The following is a 24,869-nucleotide window of genomic DNA, read 5'->3' on the forward strand; positions in this document are numbered from 1 at the left end:
TTGATAGAAAACAAAGACACAAATGAAAATAAAACAAACAATAACATCAGAGACCTAACATTTGTGCTCTGATTGTGTACCAGGTAATCTCCAATGTGTTTATCCTCTCTGCTTTATGTAACTGTCAGAAGAGCAACCCTTGAAAATAGCATTCCTGACATTAAAAAAAGAAGAAAGAAAAAGAAAAGAAGGAATGAATGAAGGAAAGAAAGAAAGGAAGAAAGAAAGAAAGATGAAGGAAGGAAGGAAGAAAAGAAAGAAAGAGAAGGAGGGAGGGAGGAAGGAAGGAAGAAAAGAAAGAAAGAAAGAAAGAAAGAAAGAAAGAAAGAAAGATGAAGGAAGGAAGGAAGAAAAGAAAGAAAGAAAGAAAGAAGGAGGGAGGAAGGAAGGAGGGAAGAAAGAAAGAAAGAAAGAAAGAAAGAAAGAAAGAAAGAAAGAAAGATGAAGGAAGGAAGGAAGAAAAGAAAGAGAAAGAAAGACAGACAAAGGAAGGAAGGAAGGAAGGAAGGAAGGAAGGAAGGAAGGAAGGAAGGAAGGAAACATTAGGGGTGTCTGGGTGGCTCAGTCAGTTGGGCATCCAGCTTATACTCAGGTCATGATCTTAGGGTTTGTGAGTTCGAGCCCTGCATTGGGCTCGCTGCCGTCAGCTCAGAGCCTGCTTGGGAACTTCTGTCTCCCTCTCTCTCTGCCCCTCCCCCACTCATGCTTTCTCTCTTAAAAATGAATAAACATTCAAAACAAAGAAGAAAGGAGCCTTCCTGCCTAAGGTCCCTCCACCACTTACTAGATATGAGAGCTTGGGTCAGTTATGGATCCTTCAGCCTCTTTATCTTTTAAAGATGGGAGTAATTACCTCTACCCCACAGCACTGTCATTCATTCATTTGTTTGCTCAACATTATTGAACATCTAATATCAAGAATCATGTTACATGCTTGATATATACTCAGGAGAACAAACTGGGCATCGTCTCTGACCTCAGGGAGCTTCCTGTCCTGGATTAAATGAAATTATTTGTATAAAACTTTTAGCACAGAGCCTGGCAAATAAAACTTGCTCAATTAAAGTTAACATCATCGTTACTATTACTACCATGGCCCAGTCAGGATGTAAACACACATATCTTTGCCTCTGAAATCCTTTTTAATAAAATAGGGTTTTGTAGGGGCCCAACAGGAGACGAGGCTAGAAGGGGACTTAGGGATGTCCAGAAGAGACTTCAGACGTCAGGTTTTTAATATGTACAAGAGCAACCTGCAATCCTTGTGCCTCCCAAGCATTTTTTAGGTATTTTCACTCTCTTTCTCATGATCCATCCAAGCCAGATGTATTTTTAAATCTCCATAAACATACCCCTCTCTGTGGCAATAAATGTATTTTCCCTTGAATGTGGACCCCGTGTGTTTGATTTGCCTGGAAAGGTGTGGAAACCACCCAGACACGGTGCTAATGGGATGTGACAGAACTCGCAGCTTCCCCGGGCCTGGAAGGAAGAATGTTGACGAAGGGGAAGCTTAATGAGCTTCCACCCACATTTCAATTATCCTAACAAGCTGCCAAAGGAAGACCTGTTTGCAGTACCGTGTTCTGGAAAGTTTTGACAAGCCCAGGAGGAATCTATCCGGGCTGGAGCTGCGTATGTCTAGGGAAAGAAAACACTCTTCCTCTGGGAGAGAGGATGACAAGGCCAGCTGGCAGTCAGCTTTGTCACCTAGTACTTGAGGGGATCCTTCTCCAACACGACACCCTCATTAGCTAACCCAGTACAATTGTATCAGCTATAATGCCACCACCGTAATGCCACATAACAAACAGCCACGAAACCTCAGTGGCATATCATGACAATTTTTAATCACATGTCAGTGGGTCAGCTGGGCACTTCCAGTCATCTGAGCTGAGTATGGCTGAGTTCATACATGTCCCCGTGGTCAGGTAGGTGGCATTTTGCTGTTCTTGGTTGGGCTGCCTCGCTTGCCTGGGGCAACTGGGCTGACTCAGTATTTCTCCACACGACCTCTCATCCTACCCACGGGTTTGTGCATGGAGCAGCAGGAGGGTCCTAAGAGAACGGCCAACATTATTGTGCAGGGTCTCTTGAGCCCAGGCATGGGAAAGGCATGGCGTCACTTCTGCTGTGTTCTATTGGTCAAAGCAAAAACAAACTTAGCTGATAGAAGGGATGACAAAGTCACGTGGCAGAGAGTAGCTACAGGAAGAACACTGATTGGGTCCATCAGAGCAGTCCCACAACAAAATATAAATAACAAGCACCATTACTGAATAGCAACTCGAGGTCTGTTTTATGTGTAGGAAAGGATGTTAAACTGGGACGCTTTGGGTCTTGAATTCAGCCAAAGCCCAAGAGTAAGATGAGATGTTCAAACACCTGACATCTCAGAGCAAGAATCTTGCAAAGATTCCCCAGGTGAAACTCGTTTTGTAACCCTTGGTCCAACACCCACCTCCAGGATATGAAAAGGTTGAGTTGAAAACCAGGGAGAGGATTCTTGGAGGGAGAAGTCCAGTGTGAGGTGATTCTCTGCCCCACTTGACAAGGGGAGAGGCAGTTACCCTTGTCTTGTGAGGGGAACTTTCAGTAGGTAGCTTGAGTCTGCTATGTGTTTCCTGGAGTCTGGAGGGACCAGCCTGACTCAGACCTGAAGAACGTACAGATTAGCAGACTGTGGCTAGAGCCTAGCAGGATTACAGGATGAGGGGAAGGGGTAGCAGTGGAAGCAGGTGCCAAAGATGTATGTGTTTCCCATGAGTCGAGTAGATAAAGGCATCTGCTGAGATGAAGGCATGTTAAAAGGAGCTCCCTCTGCCCAAAAGACGCAGAGGGAGGCACTGATGTCTACCACTTGGCATGGGAGCTGGGAAGGCCAGGGGGAAACTGAAGAATCCCCACCATGTCAGGGTACTGTGCCACGTGGAAGGCAGTAGAGGGGGAGCCAAAGAATCCACAATGCACCTCAAAGAAGAGACTTTTGAACACCTGCTGAACACAGAGAACTTTAAATACCTGCCAAGCAGTTTGTGCCAACACCAAACCGTGACAGTACTAGCCACAGAAGTTCTTTCCTGCCCTCGTCAATTGCCCCTCTGCTCCCTGAGGCCATTGGACAGCAAGCAGGAAGGAGGAAGAGACATAGGGAAGCCAACCTCCCTCCCCAATGCCTGAGCTGAGTAAGAGGAAACACAGAGCCGCTACCAACCCCCACAAATACTATGCCTTTGAACTAGCAAAAAGATGCCACCTGAAAGAAGCTTTACCTCCATCTGTCTGAAATTTGCTCTAATATACTCTAACAGTTACCTGTTAGTGTATAACAAATTTTCCCAAAACTTTGTGGTTTAAAAGAACATTTATGATTGCCTGGTCTCTATGGGTCAGGAGTCTAGGCACATGAGCTGAGTCCTCTGGCTTAGGATCTCTTACCAGGTTGCAGTCAAGGTATCAGTTGGGCTGTGATCTCATCTGAAGACTAGACTATAGAAGGATCCACTTTCAAGCTCACTCACATGGTTGTTGGAGGCTGTTGGCCAGAGGCCACACTCTTCATTCCTTGGGCCTCTCCATGGAATAACTCAACATGGAAGCTTGTATCATCAGAATAAGCAAGAAAAAAAAAAAAAAAAAGCAAAGAGGAGAGTGTCAGCCAAATGGAAGTCAGTCTTTTATAATCTAATCTCAGAAGTGACATCCCATGACTTTGAATGTATTGTATTAGTTAGAAGCAAGTCACTAGGTCCAACCCCAAGGGTAGGAGATCACATAGGGTATAAATATCAGGAGGGAGATAATTAGGGGTCATCATAGAAGTCTGCTTCCACACACACTGAATTCATTACAGCTACACACCACGCCATTGGCCAAAAGTCTGTTATAATAAACACACAGATCTCTAGTGTCTACAATATGAACACTACCCATGTCCTATGTGCTATGCAACCTACCAACCATATGTGGTTGCTGAGTGGAGATGCTTTAACATTTTAAAAACATTTTATCATGGAAGTTTTCGACCATTTCCGAAAGTAAAAGAAATAATAACATAAAATAATAACATAAAAGTGGCCATTCTTGTTTCACTTATGCCCCAATCCGTTCCCCCAAAGCCCCCAGTTGTTGAAAAGCAAATCTCAGACATCACACTATTTCATCTTTAGGAATTCAGCACGAATTTCCACGTACCCAATTTACCATGACACCGTTAACAAGAATCCCCCAATTTCACCTACTAATTCAGTCAGTGTGCTAATTTGTTCCAACTTCAGAAGGGTCTCTTTTACAGTTGGTTGGTTTGGGGGAAAGCTTCGACCCAGATTTTAAACCATTACTTAAGAATGGGCATTTTAATTACTGAGACGGAACTATCCTGAGGGTGAGAATGACTGCCAGGCATCAGTGTGGAAAAAAGGAAGGCTTCTTTTTTTGCAACTCTATCACATCCCACTTGTTCATCAGGATGGTGACACATAGGTTATCTGAAATCCTCAGTGTAGTCCATCGAGGTGGGTGTCAGAATCCTCATTTTTACACAGGAGAAAATGTAGATGCAGGAGAAGGAACTTGCCTCAGGTCACACCGCGATTACTTGATGCAGCCGATGCCCCAACTGAAGTCTTTCTGACCTCCCCAGGGGACTCTGGGAGCTGGCTATAATACTGTCATAGCTTCTAGGACAGGAAGATATCGCGAATGCCTTTTTACGGGACCATACTCTCCCTCATGAAGCCCTTTTTACCTGATGTCGGCAAGAACCGAACCATATGGGCTCTTAGCCTTTGTTTCCTAATATTCAGCACAGAATTGGGTACATTGCAGGTGCCTATATATAAATGTAGCCCATGTAAAGCCTGGCTGTCCTGCTTCAGCCCTGAAGCCACCATAGCATAGAACCCCATGCAAAGAAAACCCCATTCTGACAGCCAGACAGCCAGTCTGAGGAGCAAAGTCATTCCACTGGCCCAGCCTCATCAGCTTTAGCTCCTTGACAATGGGGGCAGCTCGTGAAGGGAGCTGCAGCTCATGGGGGAGTGAGACAGATTCATGTCCCCACTGTAGACATTCACCTGAGAAAATGTGATTTTCTTTGCTTTCCCAACTAGGTGTTGGGAAGAATCTGATGGAGAAGCATTATTTCTTTTGATGGGGCAGCTATGGTCAAGTGAATGGTATTCTTCCATTCTGGAAAGTCTCCGCAGAAGCAGGTCACCTGGCTCTGGAACCATCCATACACCCCACCCTCTTCTCTACCTGACAAACTCCTAATCCTTCAGGGCTGGACACAAATCTCATGTGCTCGAGGAAACCTTCTCTGTCTTTCCAAATAGAGTGTCACCCCCCTCTGGTGTACCTATCCCATGTTTGTCTGTCTGTCTTCCCCTCCAAACTGTAAGCCTGATAAAGCAAAGCCTGCATCTGTCATACGTGGAACATAGTAGACAATAAGTATTTGTTGACGGATTGTTTCTTTTTATTAAAAAAAAAAACCCACAACTTGAAAACTGCATTTACTGAATTACTGAAACTCGTATTAAAAAATACCACGGAGCCCAGAGGCATTCTCTCCAGAAAACAAAGCAAAACTTGAAATTTACTTTCTTCTCCCCACTGCTGTTCCCACCAAAGTCCTCTCCTCTATTTGGTCAACTTTTTAAACTCTCCAAACCTAACCAAGCCAGGGGCTGGTGTTCACCATCTTTCTCTTTTGATGTAGCCTTTTCTCCTATAACTAACTTGGCCCTTCTGTCTCTTTTGAGTTCTTGCATTCACCCATTACCTAGATCCCAGAGAGCAAAGAAGGCCTCGAGAGTGAAAATCAGCCTACCTCTTTAGAAGGTGAGACGCGATTATCAACTCCTGAAGACACGAAGTTTTGGCCATTTTGTTACCTGCTATGCTCTCAGCGCTTGGCGTAGTGCCGATCACATAGCTGGTGCTCGATCAAGATCGTCACACATTTTTGTAGTTGCTAAGAGGATGGACGAATAAATAACAAGAGGTGTTTCGAGAGAGACAGGAAGCAAGGGAAAGATGAACAAAAACACCAAATTTTTTTTCCCTCTGTTTGGAGGTCTAAGATGGGATGTTTGCCTGAAGAACCAAGTAGCCATAGCTGGTAGGACACAGCCCCTGGTCATTCTCAGACTTGAAGGGCCGTCTGCTGCTGAATCAGCAGGAAACAGCACTGGAGACGTGGGCTAGGTGCAGCTTGGTAGCGTGGTAGCAATTTAGCTGACAATTTCCTTCTATGTTTCAGCATAATTGAATTAGCATCCATGGAGACTGTCTCCCAGACATCGGCAAATGCAATACCGTGGAGCAGGCGCTGCAATTCATCTGGCATTATGAGGCATTGAATTGCCATCCAATCCCGCACCTCTCCTCGTTGCTTTGTGTGTGCTCGTTAGAGGAAATTAGGTGGATGCGATGAGCCTGGAAACAATTAAAATCTTCCCACTTAGGCGATTCCCAGCAGCGGTACCCAACTTCTCTTGATAAGCACTCAGGTTTGCTCAGCTAGCGTGCACGCACGACTTTCTGGATGTGCTTTCTAATTCTGAGCAATGGATGACAATTCATTTTGCTTCAGATAGGGCTATGGACTGTTAGGACACAGAGGAAAGACAACTTACTGGGACAGCCATGATATGAACCAACCAGAACAGCATCTGCAATGGACAGTGCCATGGCCGGGAGTCTTGGGGCTCAGTCCAACTGGGAAGAGTATTGCTCAATATGAGTCTATGCAGTGGGACTTGATGGTGGACCACAGACAAGGGCCATGAAGACAGTACCCAACACAGCAAGTTGAGGTGAAAAGTTGGGAAGATTAGGAGCAGGATGAGTGGGGACTGAAGAGTGGCATTCGGGCAAATGGTTCAGAAGCAAGGTTGTGAACATTAAGAGTGTGCTAGACTGAACGTACTTTGAGGCTAGGGGTGGCCACTTAAAGGACTGTGGTTTACTGGGTAGAGGGAATGGCTGTCAGCTGCTAGGGAGCAGAATGGTATGGCAGAAAGAGCAGCTTTTGGAGAAATATGGATTTGAGACTGAATACCGGTCCTGCCATGTTTGACGGTTAAACCACTTCACTCCTAGGGTCTTCTGCCTCCTCAATAGAGAAAAGAAGACATCTATCTTGCAAGGCTTGGAGAGGCTCAGGGTTGTGCTAAGTGATACTGGAGGTATCATATGCATAACAGGACTTTTGTCTTGGCTTGGGTTCCACCAGAAAGGGACTTTGAGATAAGGATTACAAGGACTGGAGTGCAAGCAGTTTCTTTGGGAGATGATGGAGGGGAAGTGGGAGGAGGAAACGGGGAGAGAAAGAAGCCAAGGAAGTATTCGTGGTGATCAAGCCAGAGAGCACTGTGAGCACCAGAACTCATCCCATGGGGAACTCCGGGATCCATGCAGAACACAGGTCTCAGAATTAGCTTAGTGAGGGATCTGGAAATTTTTAAAACCGACTCCCATCAGTCATTTGCTGAGGGCTGTTCGTTGCCTAGAGCTTCAGGTCTGCCTTGGCAGTGGGCAGACTTGCCTTCCTCATCTTCAGAGAAAGTCCCCAGGCACATGGATGCTGATACAGGCGGAGGGAAGCTGGGCTTTCCGCTCTGATGTGGTAAGTCCTGATGGGGTTCTGACAACTTCTGCCGGTGGGTGATGCATTGTCCCAATTTGGACCGGATCCCCTAAGCAAGCCAAGAATGGAACAGCAGGTGCCAGTGTTCCCATGTTCCAAAGAGAGGTGCTAGACCTCCAACAGGGGTGGCAAACTATTTCATGACCCTTAGCCTCTCACCAAGTTCCGGGAGAGTAGGGAATTGGAAGGGGGCTTTCATTAGACAGCATGGATGGAATGACACTGATCTCTCCCCAGCCCCATAGGGCAAGAAGGGCTGTGTTTCCCTCACCGGAAGCCCAGAGAGAGGAGCTTAGGAGGGACACACGAGAGCATGATTTGTGTCCTCTGAAGACTGGAAGCCCTACAGGCTGGAGTCTGACTTGTGCCTGAGGGATCTAAGGGACACAGGCAGGCTGAAGAGGCAGCACTTCTCCCACCAAAGCGTTTTCCTTGGGGAAGAAGAGAGAAAGAAAGTGCTGACCTGGGGATATTTGAAAGATGCTTTGCCTAACAAGGCCCTCTGGAGGAATGATGAGCACCCAGGCCATAGAGATGGACCGTGAATAACCAAAGCCAGAGGGAATGTCATTACTAGACAGAGCATTTTTCTTTTTTTTAATTTTTAAAAATGTTTTATTATTTATTTTTGAGAGAGAGACAGAGTGTGAGTGGGGGAGGGGCAAAGAGAGAGGGAGACACAGAATCCGAAGCAGGCTCCAGGCTCCGAGCTGTCAGCACAGAGCCCAACACGGGCCTCCAACCCACGAACCGCAAGATCATGACCTGAGCCGAAGTCAGACGCTTAACCGACTGAGCCACCCAGGCGCCCCTCACTGTACAGGTTATTTAGAGAAAGTATCCATCAGGTGTTGTATATCGAGAGCATCTGAAATGTATTAATAAATAGCAGGTCTTGTCATTATGAGCTGGGTGCCTGGGTGAAAGTTAAACCAGAATTCAGGCTGTCAGAGCTAACTTCCAGGGTGTTAAAACTTGCTGATCAGCCCTGGGCTGTACCAGCTCCTGGCCCAGTGGGAGGAAATGAATGACAGAGACCAGGGTCTGTGTCACCAAGCAGAACATGAGGGGTCCCTGCACCCCACCACTGCTGTGGGGCATCAGGCCCAGGTAGGCTACGTTTGCTGTGTTCATGATGCTAGCTCCTGGGAGGGCATCTTGCTGGTTCCCACTGGACAGCAACTGTAGAAGGAGGCTTGCTCATTATTCTTCCTGAAGCTAAACCTCAGGATGGACTGAGGAGGGCAGTGGGGGTGGGAGCCAGGACTGGCTGCCGCCGACAGCAGCATCAGAGCACATGGCAAACTGCTCCCCTGGAGCTCAGATCCCAGGCAGGTGCTGACAAAATAAAATCAGAACTGAGACAAAGGGATTTCTACACACAACCTGTGCATTTCCAGCCTTCTTTCGTACTGGAAAGCGATGGAGATGTGCTTTTTCTACGCATGCATCACGGATCCACGGGAAACTTCTTCATTGAGCTATAGCTCTTTGTTCTGCAGGACAGGAGCTCCTTGAGGGCAGGGACGGGGTCTCAAGTCCTTTTTGTGTCAACCAGGAGGAGTCTGTGAAGCAACCAAAAGCATTTATTTGGGGTCTTCAGGATTGCAAGCCAGGAGTCAGAATGGACAGACCTTCCAAGAGGGGAGTGAAGGCTCATCAAGGCAAAAACCACAAGTTTGCTTAATTTGTTTTGAAAGAATTATGACTGGTGCTGAGAGAGTCAAACTATCTACTACACAATTGGCTATTTAGTTAACAGAGGCTACATTATCTCTATTTTGACTGACTCTCTTAGCAATGTTTATTTCACTTTGGAATCTGATTTGGCATTTGAATCCCAGGAATCTAGCCTAGGGCTGGATACAGAAGGAGATTGGGCTTTAAATTCACACAAATCCTGGTTTGAATCCTAGCTCTGCTACTTACTAGCTGTGTGACCTCGGGTAGATCACTTCACCTCTCTGAGGGTCAGCTCCCTCATCTGAAACATGAAGATAAAAATACCTACCTCCCAGTTGGAGGGAAACAGAACCATATTTAATGTGCTGGTTCCAGTGACTAGAACGGTAGCTGCCATCATCATTATTTTCTATTGACATTGTCTCATTTCCTCACCGTTGTGTTCAGACATTTCTGGTTCTCTTATAGAATTCAGTGCAAAAATGGCCAGATCTTTCATCTACTCAAAAGACGTTTCCCATTTTTGGTAAAAATCCTTAGTGACACAGTCCACAGACATTGTCAGAGCCGAAAATACTTTTTCATTATCAGATAAGAAGATCCCTTCTGCAGTCTCCTCATGCTCTAATTCTGCCTCCAGTTGGTCCTGAGGGAAAGTAATCTTGCATGACACTTCAGCTTTACAGCTAAAATCAAATTTAGCATCCCGGTTCCCAATGGGGCAAACCCAACATTTTCACGTGCTTCCCACATGTCAAAGAGAATAGACGCATCTTTTGTTTCAAGCCAAATTTCTCCAGGTCGGTTTTCTACATCGTAGTTTATTTGAGCCTCCGCTCTTCCATCTGTGAAATGGAGCCAGTGAGAACGTCCTATCTCATAGGGTTGTTCTGAGAATGGGTGAATGGCCAGAGAACTCAGGTTAGTCACACTGTTGCTTCCACAGACCCCTGCTGTGTCACGGAGGAAATCTGTGGTTCCAGTCCATTGTGGTTGTTGGCCAACTTTCTGTCCAGACTCCATTGGATCAAATTTGCTCTGTTAAGCAAAACTGATCAACTTGGACACTTTTTGTGAATTCTGGCCAAATACCCCAACTGTTTAGTTTTTGCTCTCATTAACCTTAAAAATTAAACTGTCAGTTATTTTAGCAGCAAAAATGGGTTTATTTGGAAAAAAAGGAGAGAATCACAATCCCAGACAAGCAGGCTATGGCAAAACCACAAACAAGGGCCCAGAAGGAAGGAAAGGAACCTCTTTTATAGAGGAGAAGGTGAGGGGTGGGGGCGGTAGTTGGAAGGGCTGTTGTAAACAAAAAGTCCATTGGAGTAAACTGGGGGTTCGAAGTGTACTAGCTTCTCATTGGCTGAGCTGTGACTGTCTCTCATTGGCTGGGCTGTTGCTGAGGGAGGAGAGAACTTTTCTTCCTCCTTTAGGATAGTAAAGTACTATCACTTGTAACTGACTCTCTTTCTGTTGGGTCTGCAATTGATTCTAAGTAGTAGGGTGTGAGAGCTCCCCCTGCTGGCCGTCTGACTCCATTTTAAGGAGGTTTCCTTTGATTAATCTTCACATTGTTGAACCAACAGAACTCTAAGCTACAGAAAGAACATGGAAGGGAAGCAGAGTGCTTTAGAGGAGTGGAGAGGACAGGCCACAGAGTGTGTGGGCGGGAATGGTTAGGGACAAGGCTAAAAGGAAGCAGGACAGGGCCGTGAAAGTGAAGCAGCTGGCTGCCAAGTAGAAGTGCTCTAATTCTCTCCTAAGCATCAGGGAGTGATCAGAACAGAAAAGGGTGCCTACCCCTTGTCCGACTCAACTCAACCTTGTCCGACTCAACCCCACGTGGCAAAGTGCATCTCTGGCATGGAAAGTGCCCAGAGAAGGAAAAAGGAGGGTCAGAGAAAGTAACAATTGCAGCTACCACTGTCTGAATGCTGTGCCTGCACCTTGTATATGGCATCCACTCACCCCTCCCAAGAACCCAGCAAGGTGGGCATTATTATCCTCATTACACACAGATGGCCCTCCAGCCCTGAGAAGTGAGTTTCTCAACATCCCCCAGCTGCCTCTTTCTATCTGCCAGCCCTTTCATGTTTCCATCATTTATTCAATCTTCAACAATCATTTACTGAGTGTCAAACCCCCGTGTCAGGCGCTAGGCAGGTTGGTATCAGGAAAGCAGAGAAAAGAGAGGATTTCAGATGAAGAGGTCCGGGGGAACAGAAGCCCAAAGCCAGAACCAGGTTTTGTTTCTTGCAAAGTGCCTGGAACAGTGGCGCCAGCAGCCTGTGCCCAAAGGCAATCAGACACAAAAGTAGAGCCACAGCCCCTGGCGGGGAGGGGGTGTCACCTCATCCTATCAGAGAGAGGTAACTGTCCTTGAATCAAAGGCTTCCCAGAAGCACCCCTAGTAACAACAATCAGCAACACTGATTATTGAGCAATTTGCTTTGTGCTGAGCAGTTTATAGGCTCACTTCACGGACACCAGCCCATTTAACCGTCACAGTGACCCTAAGAGGCAAGCAGGGTAACGGTCCCCATTTAACAGATGTGCTGAGGCCCAGAGAGGTGAACTCACCTGCCCAAGGGCACATAGATCGGAAGAGGCAGAGCTGAGATTCAAATCCAGCTCTCCCCAGTTCTAAAGGCTGCTTCTGAACCTCCACAGGCCCGCATCCCTCCCACAGCCCTGCAGTCACGGACTCACCCCTCTTCTCTGTGGATAGGGGCTGACCACCCCAGGAAGGCTGTAGCAGGTGAGGGCTGAGTGGCAGGGAAAACAGCACTCGCGCCCTGCCACTTAGAGCTGTGCGACCTCCCGGAGCCTCAGTCCCCTCATATGTAGAATGGGAACAGTATCATAGAATGGCTGTGAGGACTTCACATGTGACCTCACCCGCAGGAAGTGAGCACACTGTCCACACTCCACCCCTCTTAGGAGCCTCCCGTCCCATTGTCATGCCCGACAGGAAAAACGAAGGCAGAAGTCCCTGAAATGGCAAAGAAAAGGCCGCAACTCTTCTGCTACCACTAGACTGTGGGCCCTCGGGAGGAGTCTCGTCTGTGTTTCCCACGGGACCGGTCACGTGACAGGTAGGGTTGCTTCTGAAAACGCGCATGCGCGCAAGCACACACACAGCGCAGGAGGGAAATACATCAACAGGGTTCTCCCCGGTTATCTCTGAGTTTCGGCACCTTATCTTTCTTTCTGCTTATCTGCATTTTCTGACTTTCCTATGATGCACATGTATTATTTGTGGCATTATCTGAGATCTTGAAAGACATACACCCAACTAGTGCTATAGGTTACCTCTGGGAAATAGGGATGAGAAGACCTAGTTAATGAGGGGAGGTCTTCGGGGGGGGGGGTTGTTTTTTGTTTTTCTTTTACTTTATGTACATCCCTACTCTTTGCCTTACTTTTATAATTTGTTTTGAAAGAACGATATAAGCCACGTGGCACATGACGGCAGAAATAGCAAGAACATCACATGAGAAAGACTTGCCTTCAAATGCTGGCGAAGAGTAACCACTCTAAATCTCAGAAGTTCTCCATCTGTAAAATTGGGGTTAAAATGCTGCTTTGTCAAGTTTGTTGTAAGGATTAAAAATAAGGGCGCCTGGGTGACTCAGTCGTTTAAGTATCCGACTCTTGATTTTGGCTTAGGTCATGATCTCAAGGTTTTTGAGTTCGAGCCCCACATCTGGCTCTGTGCTGACAGTATGGAGCCTGCTTGGGATTCATTCTCTCTTTCTCTCTCTCTCTCTGCCCCTCCCCCACTCATTCTCTTTCTCTCTCTCTCAAAATAAGTTTTTTAAAAAACTTAAATATAACCTGTGCATAAAAACCTCAGCATACAGTAAGTGATCAGTAATTGAAAGCAATTATTAAGAGCTTTTTGTCTGTGCTTTTATGCTACATAAACAGGTGCTTCTCCAGGAACCAATATGGTGAAAAATAAACCCTTGCTAAGCACCCAATCAAAATTCTGCATCTCACTACAATGAAACACATTAGAAAATGTAAGGTGGGGGCCCCTGGGTGGCTCAGTCTGTTAAGCATCTGACTTCAGCTCAGGCACGATCTCAAGGTTGGTGAGTTCGAGCCCCATGTCGGGCTTTGTGCTGACAGCTCAGACCTGGAGCCTCCTTGGGATTCTGCGTCTCCCTCTCTCTCTGACCCTTCTCTGCTTGCACTCTGTCTCTCTCTCAAAAATAAATAAGCATTAAAAAATTAAAAAAAATATGTAAGGTGTGTCTGAAATAAAATATCCATCTACACTCTCTAGTATCAAATTTGATCCCTCAATGGCCAAATATACTCAGTGGTCAGTGGTAGATCTTGGACTTCTCTAAGCTGGGCAGAAAAATCTGGAGTGTTCTGTTTTGTTGACTTTTATTTTGTTCTTTTTCTATTCCACCACAAAGCCTTCCTCTGGCTGGAAAATTCACCAAGACCCCCTCTGCCTCCCCAGAATCCCACGAGGAAGTGAGATTTGCCCCGGACACAATGGTGGAGCTGAGCTAATCTCGTCTTACATCTTTAGGAATTCGCTTGCCTGTTGACCCAGGTGCCCTACACACGCTCACAAAAACCTTCTGCCAAACTTCATTAGCCATCGAGGCTTCGGTGCTGTTATTCTGAGCCCCTTATTTTCTGGCATTAATTTAAAGCAACATTTTCTCACCTCCTTTGGCGTGCTTCCATGAGTTGGAGGCTTAAAAAAGGAATTGCCATGGATTTTGTCACAAATTGCCTAAAATCAAAATGTTTGGTTTCATCTCCTATTTCATTTCCAAATGATTAGCAGCCGCCGCCTGGAGCACCTGTTAGCAGGACTCTGAGACCATTCCCAGGCAAAGCAAAACAACCAAACAAAATAATCAACAACTGAAAAACACCACAGCCTTATCAGTTCATGGTTTCCACTAATGAGTTACTGATGTCTGTCATGGGCATGTGCTCAAGGACTGGTGACAATATCTGACAAGCCAAATCGAATAAAGCATTTTTTTTTTCTGTTCACTCCAAAGAAGCAAACTGGTGGGAATTTCATGTGGTGTGGTGTGACCATTAGAACAACTATTATTTATGAAGTGCCCCATGAGCTAGGGTTTTTCCCGTACACAATACATCTTAGAACAACTCCTCAATTATCAGGACGGTCTTGCTTGCAAGGGTCAGACAACCAACCCACACTAGCTTAAGCAAAAATAGACTTATTTGGGCTCATGTAACTAAGAGGAGAACTGAGGTCAGCAACAGGCTCCAGAAACTTCCTCTCTCATGTCTCATTTTTACTTCTATCTATCTGTCTTTGCCTATTGGTCCCATTTCCTCCTACTATAGACAGGCCTGTTCCATATGAAGAGGAACATGGCTGCCACGTTCCCAATAGGTATAAAATGCTACTTTCTCCCAGCATGTGTATATTGGTTCCCAGGGAAAACTCTGGTTGGACTGTTTAGGTCGCATGCCTCTCTCTTGCAGCAATCACTGTTTGTGGTCAGATGATTTGGCCAGAATTGGGTTATGTTCTCATCCTTTTGACCAGAGGTCTGTGTCTGTTCATAGGAGAAAAGTTTAAAAAGCTTAATAAGCGGACAAAAATAAGGCACTATGAACAGTTGGGCAGGTTTCATGCTGCACAAGGGTGCCAGCTGAGGGGTTAAGTAGGAAATAAAATCCTGCCTGTGCTCTGCTCAGCCAGCCATGCACCCTGGCCCCCAGTACATCTGCTGGAAGAAAGGATGCCTTTTTCTAATTCCTGCAAAGGTGTCACAGGGGTAGCGGCGGCTTTGGACAAAAACAACAGTTACTGTAGGCCACTACAAATTCTAGGAAGTAAATAATGATTACCTCTTTTTTTTTTAATGTTTACTTATTTTTGAGAGAGACAGAGACAGAGCACAAGCAGAGGTGGGGGCAGAGAGAGAAGGGGAGAGACAGATCCGAAGCAGGCTCCAGGCTCTGAGCTGTCAGCACAGAGCCCAGCGTGGGGCTCAAACTCAAACCATGAATGAGATCATGACCTGAGCCAAAGTTGGACACTTAACTGACTGAGCCACCCAGGCGTCCCAATGATTACCTCGTTTTTAAGATGAGGAAACGGAGGTCCACAGAGGTAAAGCGACTTGCCTAAGGCTATATAGCAGGAAACGCCAGATCCAGGATTTGAACCCAAGTCTCTGGCTCCAAAGCCCATGCTTTCCCTGTAATAACTCATCAGCTACCTGTGGGGAGTGGGGGGTGGGGGCTCCCCCTCATACCTAATAGCATGAGGAAGAAGTGAGAAAAGTGGATTCCGTGTGCCTCTTGTCTCTGAAAAACCCAGCTATCCCCATGGGGATAATCTAACTAAGAAAAACAAGCTAAGCCCAAGACAAGACACTTCACAAAAACTGTTTGCAAACAGCTTGGAAGTCATGGTGTTTCCTTTAAAAAGGTAATTTCTTGCTTGGAACAGTGAGAAATTAGATGCAATCTGTTTTGATTTCTTCCCAATTTAGGACACGCTTTAGTGACCAATCTGAAGACATGCCAGCATCCTTCTGTCTCGAGGATATGTTACTTTCGTTTATATCTCTGTTCATAAAGGACATCTAAATCATCCCACAGGAAAAGCGGCCCAGAATTGATACAGCAGACATGGAGACAGACTGAGCTGCATCTTTCTGGATATTATTATTAATAAGAATAATAATAATTACCATTCACTGGGCATTTACTGTGTGCCATGTCTGATACTAAAGACATCCATCACCACACAGCCTTATTAGAAAGTCAGGGGAGGGTAATTTTGGCTATTCAACATCTGAACACCCTTTCTTGGAGGAAAATCCTCCATTGGGTGATTCCTGGCAGAAGCTTGACCTGTTCCCTCCACAAAACCAGAAGAAATCAAGAGTTCCACGAGCTCCCCTATATCCTTCCAGAACATTCCATGGTTGCTTAAGTTAACCAGTGTCTGTTTCCATTCTTTGCATCCAAGCATCCTGCTGTATAAAAGTGTTCTTGGGGAGCCTGGGAGGCTCAGTCAGTTAAGCATCCAACTGTCAGTTTCGGCTCAGGTCATAATCTCGCAGTTTCGTGAGTTCGATCCCCACCTTGGGCTCTGTGCTGGCAGTGTGGAGCCTGCTTAGGATTCTCTCTCTCTCTATCTCTCTCTCTGTCTTCCCCTCTCTCTGCCCCTCCCCTACTCAAAGTGTCCTCTCAAAATAAATACATAAATAAACTTTAATAAACAAATAAATAAAAAATCAACGTGTTCTTATCCCCATTTTACCGATAAGACTCTGAGACTCGGAGAGAGTATAAGACTGGGTCAAAGAGTTAGAAAAGCTAGAGAAACGCAGAGCAGAGCTCCCTGAAGGCGTAAGAGAGGCATAATGTTAGCTATGAATACGAGTTTCATCCTCTGGGGGACCCCTGGCAAGTTATTTCACCTCTCTCTGGGTCTCAATTTCTTCATCCCCAAAATGCAGATGATTATGCCAGTAACACAGAATTCCTGAGAGCACTGAAAGAAGTCATCAAAAGAAAAGAAACCAAAAAGAAAAGAAAAACAATCATGTAGGTATTGCTCTCAACATCAGGTCTGGCACACAGAAGGTGCACGACACCCGTTAGCCGTTGTGTCTGTCGTATCTGTTATTATCGTTTGTGCTTATTAGCCTTTTTCTATCGTGTCACAAGCGGGGCTTAGCTGACCATCTAGTAGGACTGTGTGTTTACCTTGTCATCCCTTTCACCCCCCAGAGACGCGGCTGAAGGAAAGCGGAGGGTGATTAATAAGTCCACCAGGAGAGGTATTCTACCTCTTGGCACGGGGGTGACTTCTGAAACCAGACATTCACTCTGGTTCTGTGTCTCAGGGGGACCCCAGCACAGACTGGCAGAGGCTCAGCCAGGGCTCATCGATCACGCTAATGACGATGGATTTCCACCCTTTGCCACTTGATCACCAGCTGCCCAGGGTTTTATCACCATTTCCCAGGGCAGAGCAGGCCACCCCCCCACAACTCCTGCCCACGAGGGCCTTTGTTTCTTACTCCCTGTCACCCAGAACAGAGCCAATTAAAGAACTCACTCATGTCTCCACCCTCCACCCCTTTAATTACAAACAGTGCTGAGAGTTGAATAACACAGAACAAAAGACAGATTTATTTACCCCAGGATATAAACAAGATTATCAGAAACAAGCATTCAGAAGCCCTTAGCTCCTGGGAGAATTTTAATTTGCTGACCCCCTGCCTTACAGAAATCTCGGGTTTTTTTTCACATAATTATAAAACCCCAAGAGTCTCTCTCGCCTGCTTGAGTTGTTTGTTGGCACACATTCACCACCCTGGCTCCTTGCTCTCCTCGGCCAATCTTAAGTATCTCCACTGGGGCTTTAAACCAGGCTCTGTGGAGACAATGCAGGAAGCTTGAAAGAAATTCTCTTTTCCTGGTGAAATTGTCCTGTTGTGGGCCACCTAGGATGACCAAGGCACACAGACAGGACCAGGGAGGAGGTGACGTTTCATTGGCTTTTGGTTACAAATCATTTAAACTCACACTGAAATGGCATTAAGCCAAAAAAGGAACGTACCGGCTCCTGTAACTGAAAAGGTGACCATTAAAGCTATGTTCAGGTACAGTTCAATGCAGGGGCTTCAAGCATGTCACTGAGCTCAGGCTCACTCTATACCTCCTCTCACCTGTGTTTCTCTGTTGGCTTCTTTTCCTTGGGAAAGAAGGTCCCCAGTATTCTCAAGTCTCCAACCTATCAACTCCTAGAATTGAGTGCCACTGGATCAGTTTTGATCATGTGCCCACACTTGAACCAATCACTGAGGGAAGGAAGAAATAGACTGATTGGCCAGATCTGGGTCACATGCCCAAGGCTGTATATGGAGTATAAGACCAATTCTATTTGAACCATACAGAATAAGGATGTCAGGTGGGTGAGTCCCCAAAGAAAACTCTAGGTGCTGTACCCAGAAGATGGGAGATGGATGCTGGGCAGATGAAAACAATGGATGACCAACAGAGTATTATGCTGGGGTAGAGATTGTAGAAGACAATCTTCCTGGGGCAGCTTGGAAGTTGTCCTTTAGCATCTATTATGGGCTGAACTGTGTTATTCCCCCTCCTCCCCAGTTTATATGGTGATGTCCTAACCCCCAGGACCTCAGAATGTGACCTTATTTGGAGACAGGGTCTTTACAGAGGTAATCAAGTTAAAGTGAGGTCATTAGACTGGGCTAAGAGCCCAGTCCAATATGACAGATATCCTTATGAGACAGAGAAGTTTGGACACAGACACACATACAGGAAGAATGTCATGTGAACATGAAGATAATCATCTCTAAACCAAGGACAGAAGCATGGAATGGATTTTCCCATATAGTCCTCAGAAGAAACCAACCTTATATTGATACCTTGATCTTGGATTTCTAGCCTCCAGAACTGTGAGACATTAAGTTTCTGTTGTTGAAGTCACTTAGTTGTGGTGGGTTTTTTCTTTTTACTGTTAGTTTTTTGTTATTTATGACAGCCCTAGAAACTAATACAACATCCTTTGAGGAAGATGTCAAGCCAGGTGGTTGGCTCATGTCTCACTTCAAGCCCTAAGAGACTCCTAAGATCTGCCCCCGCCCCTGCCCGCCCAGACTCTTGCACGTTGCTGGGGCTTCTGCTACCATGGTCATTCTTCATTTTGGATACCTATTGCCATATGGGTTTTCACTGCTCAATACAACATTGATTCCAGTGTGAAGCTCAGCCCTTTTCCATACCTGCCACACATAAAAAGAATCCACTCACCCAAAACATGTCTGTACACTTTGCTGAAGTCTTGGAGTAAGGAGGAGAAGATTAAATTGCAAATTCACACAAAGCTTCAAAACTGAACAATGAGAATTCATGTTTTCCACTCATTCATTCATTCATTCATTCATCAAAAAAAATTTTTTTTGAAAGCCTACTTTGTGCCAGACTCTGAGGCATGAGAAGACACAAGATAGACAAGACCTCTGTATTCATGGAACTTATACTTTAGCTGGGAACACATATGATAAACAATTAAATAAGCAAGAGAATTTTGGAAGGAAATGTCAGGAAGAGAATAGTAGGGTTGAGTGGGCACTTTGGGGATGACATTTAAAAAAATTTTTTAATGTTTATTTATTTTTGCGAGAGAGAGACAGAGCATGAATGGGAAAGGGGCAGAGAGAGAGGGAGACACAGAATCCAAAGCAGGCTCCAGGCTCTGAGCTGTCAACACAGACAGAGCCCGACGTGGGGCTCAAACTCATGAACCGCAAGACCATGACCTGAGCTGAAGTCGGTTGCTTAATTGACTGAGCCACCCAGGCGCCTCTGAGGATGATATTTTTAGCAGGATGACATCTTTAGCAGGAGTTGGGGAGTCAGGAAAAACCTCTCAGAGGGGATGAAAGTGGGAGGGGCTAACTCTAGAAGAAAAGAAAAGGAGGGAGCCACGTGGAGGTGGAAGGCAGAGAGGATGGGGGAGCATTCCAGGTATGGAAGCACTTGCACTTGAGAGGGGGAGGGGAGGGCTCGGGGGTGGGGGGTGGCGGCCAGGTTAGGAGAGTGGCCCCAGATCCCTAGAACTTCCTTGGGTCTTAGCAAATTCCCTTCCTTACCTAGTTCTGTTATTCAGAGGCTTCTTCATCCGGAAGCTGTTGAATATGCCCCAGATTCTACTCAGTGCCTTCTGCAACACGGTTGCCCAATACAAATATAACACTAGTCACATATGCATTCTTAGATTTTCTAAGAGCCACGCTTTTTTTTTAAAGGGAATTAGTGAAATTAATTTTAGTAAGATATTTTATTTCATTTAATATACAAAAAATATTGTCTTTTGACATGTAATCAATATAAGCACTGTTGAGAAATTTTGACATCCTATTTTTTAGTACTGTCTTTGAAACTCACATGTGTTTTATACTTACACCACGTCTCAGTTTGGACTCGCCACATTTCAGGTGCTCAATAGCCACAGGAGGCTATGGCTACTGCATTGGACAAATTCATCTCCAACCATCCAATGGGAGGAGGAAGGTTGACCTTGAGATTCTTTTCAAGCGTGTAATAGCACAGTCCTGTAGGCACACATAGGCTAGAATGTGGGAATGTCATCCTGACCTCACTCTCATTTCTCTTAACCTCAGCCTAGGGGGAAAAAGGTACAATAACAATATTAAGTGTCCAGCAGAGAGCAAAGGGCCCACCATCTGCTGGTGGGCCCCCCTTAAAGGAATGGAAATTCCCACTGACTGACAGACATCCTGGAATGAGGTCAGGCAATGAGGATGCAGAAAGGCAGCCTATTTCCATAGTTGAGCTATTGTTGATAGCGCTGCTATAAACACTGGGGTGCATGTGTCCCTATGAATCAGCACTCCTGTATCCTTTGGATAAATTCCTAGTAGTGCTATTGCTGGGTCGTAGGGTAGATCTATTTTTAATTTTTTGAGGAACCTCCATTCTGTCTTCCAGAGTGGCTGCACCAGTTTGCATTCCCACCAGCAGTGCAAGAGGGTTCCACTTTCTCCACATCCTCGCCAGTATCTGTTGTTTCCTGAGTTGTTAATTTTAGCCACTCTGACAGGTGTGAGGTGGTTTCTCATTGTGGCTTTGATTTGTATTTCTCTGATGATGATGGATGTTGAGCATCTTTTCATGTATCTGTTGGCCATCTGGATGTCTTCTTTGGAGAAGTGTCTATTCATGTCTTCTGCCCATTTCTTCACTGGATTATTTGCTTTTTGGGTGTTGAGTTTGGTAAGTTTTTTATAGGTTTTGGATACTAATCCTTTATCTGATGTGTCATTTGCAAATATCTTCTCCCATTCCATCAGTTGCCTTTTAGTTTTGTTGATTGTTTCCTTTGCTGTGCAGAAGGTGTGGTACACACACACACATATACACACAATGGAATACTACTCAGCAATGAAAAAGAATGAAATCTTGCCATTTGCAACAACATGGATGGAACTGGAGGGTATTACGCAAAGCAAAATAAGTCAGTCAGAGAAAGACAGGTATCATATGATTTCACTCATATGTGGAATTTGAGAAACACAACAGATGAACATAGGGGAAGGAAGGAAAAATAAGATAAAAACAGAGAGGGAGGCAGACCATAAGAGATTCTTAAATACACAGAACAAACTGAGGGTTGCTGTAGGGGAGGTGGGTAGGGTGATGGTTTAAATGGGTGATGGGCATTGAGGAAGGCATTTTTTGGGATGAGCACTGGGTGTCATATGTAAGAGATAGATCACTGAGTTCTACTCCTGAACTCAAGACTGCGTTGTATGTTAACTAACTTGAATTTAAAGAAAAAAGAAAAGACAAAACAAAAGAAAGGCGAACCTTAGGCTGGGAGGCAGGCGGGGTGAACTCCCATGCAGGCAATGCTCACAGGGTAGGGGGAGCTCTGTAAATGCCCATGGAGTTGGGTCGGTGGGTTCTGAGCGTGTTACCTCTAGGAGGTACATGGAACATTCAGTCTTGGAACATCCAGTCAAGTCAGCATAAAAGTTGCAGCCTGTTCTTGCTGCCACCATGGGCAGCAAGGTCTGTCCTGTGCTGGAGGGGAGACGCAGAGGGCAGAGCGGCAGCAGCTGGAGGCAGAAGGAAGGGAGCTGAAGCGGAGAGAGCGGTGCCTCATGGGAAATGTGAAGCAGTGGTCCAGAGAGCCGCACTGGCTGAAGTGACAAACAAGATGAATTTGTGAAACATGCATGTGCTCCCGGGGGATGACGGGGGAACCTGATTTTACAAAGGAAAATAAAAAGAAAAGAGGGGGTGGAAATAGAAAGGAAGAAAGAGAAACTGGAAGGGAGAGAAGCTTCTAGAAACGGAGTGGGATGAAAGCCTGAGCATCACAATTAAGGCCTTAAAAAGAAGAGCAGCATCACAAACCGGTAAAATCTGGGCCCTGCTGGTGAATGAATGAATGAATGAATGAATGAATGAATAAAAAATCCGTGTGTCCAGTTGCTGGTCTGAGCCCTTTCCGTGGCTCATTTAATTTACTCCTCACGACAACACTGAGGCCAGTATGATTATTTCACTTTATGGATGAAGATATGGAGGCTCAGAGAGGTTAAATAATTGATCAAGGTCACACAGCTAGGAACTTATACAGTCAAGAATTGAACCTGATTCTGCTCTTAACTCCTACACTCAAACTTGTTAAGAGGTGTTCTGGAGAACACCAAAAGGTCTCTGTTACAAAAAAAACCCACACACATAACAAAAAACAGGGGGAGAGGGAAGGAGGATGGGAAGTTTAACCAAATAAAATTGGAAAATGTGGCATATTGTTACCCACTTGAAAAGTCACAGAACACAGGCAGGAGGCTGTTACAGGCTGGTTTGGTTACCTATTGCTGTAAAACAAACCAGCCAATGATGGTTATTTTGATGAGCCAACTTGGCTAGGCCACAGTACCCAGGTATTTGGTCAAACACTTATCTGCACGTTGCCATGAAGTGTTTTTTTTTTAGATGACATTAACACTTAAATCAGTAGACTTTGAGTAAAACAAATTAATCTTCCATAATACGGGTGGGCCTCACTCAATCAGTTGACGGTTTTATGAGAAAAAAGACCAATCTCCCTTGAGGAAGGGACTTCTGCCCACAGACTGCCTTGGGACTCAGGCTGCAGCATCACCCCTTCCATGGGTCTCCAGTTCCCAGTCTGTCAGCTCACCCTGCAGATTTTGAACATAATATATTATGTTCAAAATATATATATTGTTAATATGTTATTGTTCTGTTTATCTAAAGCACCCAGACTAATACCTTATATATAATGTAGTATATAAGACTAATACCTTATATACATACCTTATACTTATATATAATTTATACCTTATAATACTAATACTTTATGTATATATAAAGTATATATATACACACCTGTATATATACTGTATATACGTGTGTGTGTGTGCGTATATATATATATATATATATATATATATATATATATATGTATATAATCGTTTTTGTTTCTCTAGAAGACCCACACCAATACACAGCCCAACCTTAGTGGTTTAACTTTTTTATGCCCATTAATTCTGTGGCTGAGGATTCAGACAGGGCACAGCAGGGACCACTCATCTTTTAATTAAAAAAAAATTTTTTTTACATTTATTTTGAGAACCAGAGAGGGACAGAGTCTGAGCAGGGAGGGGCAGACAGAGAAGGACACTCAGAATCGAAAGCAGGCTCCAGGCTCTGAGCTGTCAGCACAGAGCCCGACGTGGGCCTCAAACTCATGAATGGTGAGATCATGACCTGAGCCGAAGTCGGACACCCAACCGACTGAGCCACCCAGGTGCCAGGGGACCATCCGTCTTTACTCCACCGTGGCTGGGGTTTCACCTCTGCCGCCTCCTCTAACAGCTGGAACTGTAACAGCTACAGCCGGGAGACGCAGTTCCCAGGTAGCTTTGCACTCACCTGTCTGGCACTTTGGCAGGACACCTAGAAGGGTGGGCTCAGCTGGGACTACTGGCCAGGGAGTATACCTGTGCCTCTCAGAACAGGGTGGTTCCATGTTCCAGGAAACAAGGTTGAAGTGGTATATGTTCTTTTATGATGTAGCCTAGGATGTCACACAAAGTCACTTCCACCATACTCTGTAGCTCTCAGATTCCAGGGGAAGGGACAAAGTCCCCACCTCTCAACAGGAAGGGTGTGAGAAATTTTGCAGCTAAGTTGTAAAACCTCCACAGAGGCCTTAAAGAAAAAAAAAATCTGTTTAATCTTACTTAACCTGACTTATCTCAAGATTCCGCTTATCTATAGTCACAGGTGAAATTGTGCCCTCCTCCAAAATTCAGATGTTGAAGGGGCACCTGGGTGGCTCAGTCGGCTGAGCATCCAGCTTCGGCTCAGGTCATGATCTCACGGTTCGTGGGTTCGAGCCCCGCATCGGGCTCTGTGCTGACAGCTCGGAGCCTGGAGCCTGCTTCGGATTCTGTGTCTCCCTCTCTCTCTGCTCCTCCCCTGCTTATGCTGTCTCTCTCTCTCTCTCTCTCTCCTTCAAAAATAAATAAAAACATTTAGAAAAATTAAAAAAAAAAATTCAGATGTTGAAGCCTTAACCCTCAGTATCTCAGAATATGACCTCATTTGGAAATAGGGTCAGAGCAGATGTAATCAGTTACATTTAGAAGAGGTCATACTCGAGAATAGTGGGTCCCTAATCCAGCATGACTGTGTCCTTATAAAAGGGGGAAATTTGGACCCAGAGACACACACGCACACAGGGAAAATGGTATGAGAAGTTACAGGCAGAGGCCAGGGTTATGCATCTCATGAACCACCACATGCTAGGAGAGAGGCATGGAACAGATTCTCACTGCCCTGAGAAGGAACCAGCCCCTGCTGACACCTTGATCTTGCACTTCTAGCCTCCAGAACTGTGAGGCAATAATACGTTCTGTTGTTTAAGTCACCTACTTCCTGGTTCTTTGTTACAGCAGCCGGA

General features: G+C 45.4%; 1 long non-coding RNA gene across 1 annotated transcript; it reads right to left on the minus strand.

The window, feature by feature from the left end:
- Window positions 1–1,828: 1,828 nt before the first annotated feature.
- Window positions 1,829–23,925, minus strand: LOC147575333 (uncharacterized). The gene is made up of 3 exons (XR_015242703.1): window positions 23,837–23,925; window positions 3,439–3,599; window positions 1,829–2,138 (listed from the first exon to the last, which is right to left on the minus strand). It is a non-coding gene; the product is annotated as an uncharacterized LOC147575333 (long non-coding RNA).
- Window positions 23,926–24,869: the final 944 nt, after the last annotated feature.

Source organism: Puma concolor, chromosome D3 (genome assembly GCF_028749965.1).
Source record: "Puma concolor isolate L17-30 chromosome D3, mPumCon1.1.hap2, whole genome shotgun sequence".
In the NCBI taxonomy this organism is placed as follows: domain Eukaryota; kingdom Metazoa; phylum Chordata; class Mammalia; order Carnivora; family Felidae; genus Puma; species Puma concolor.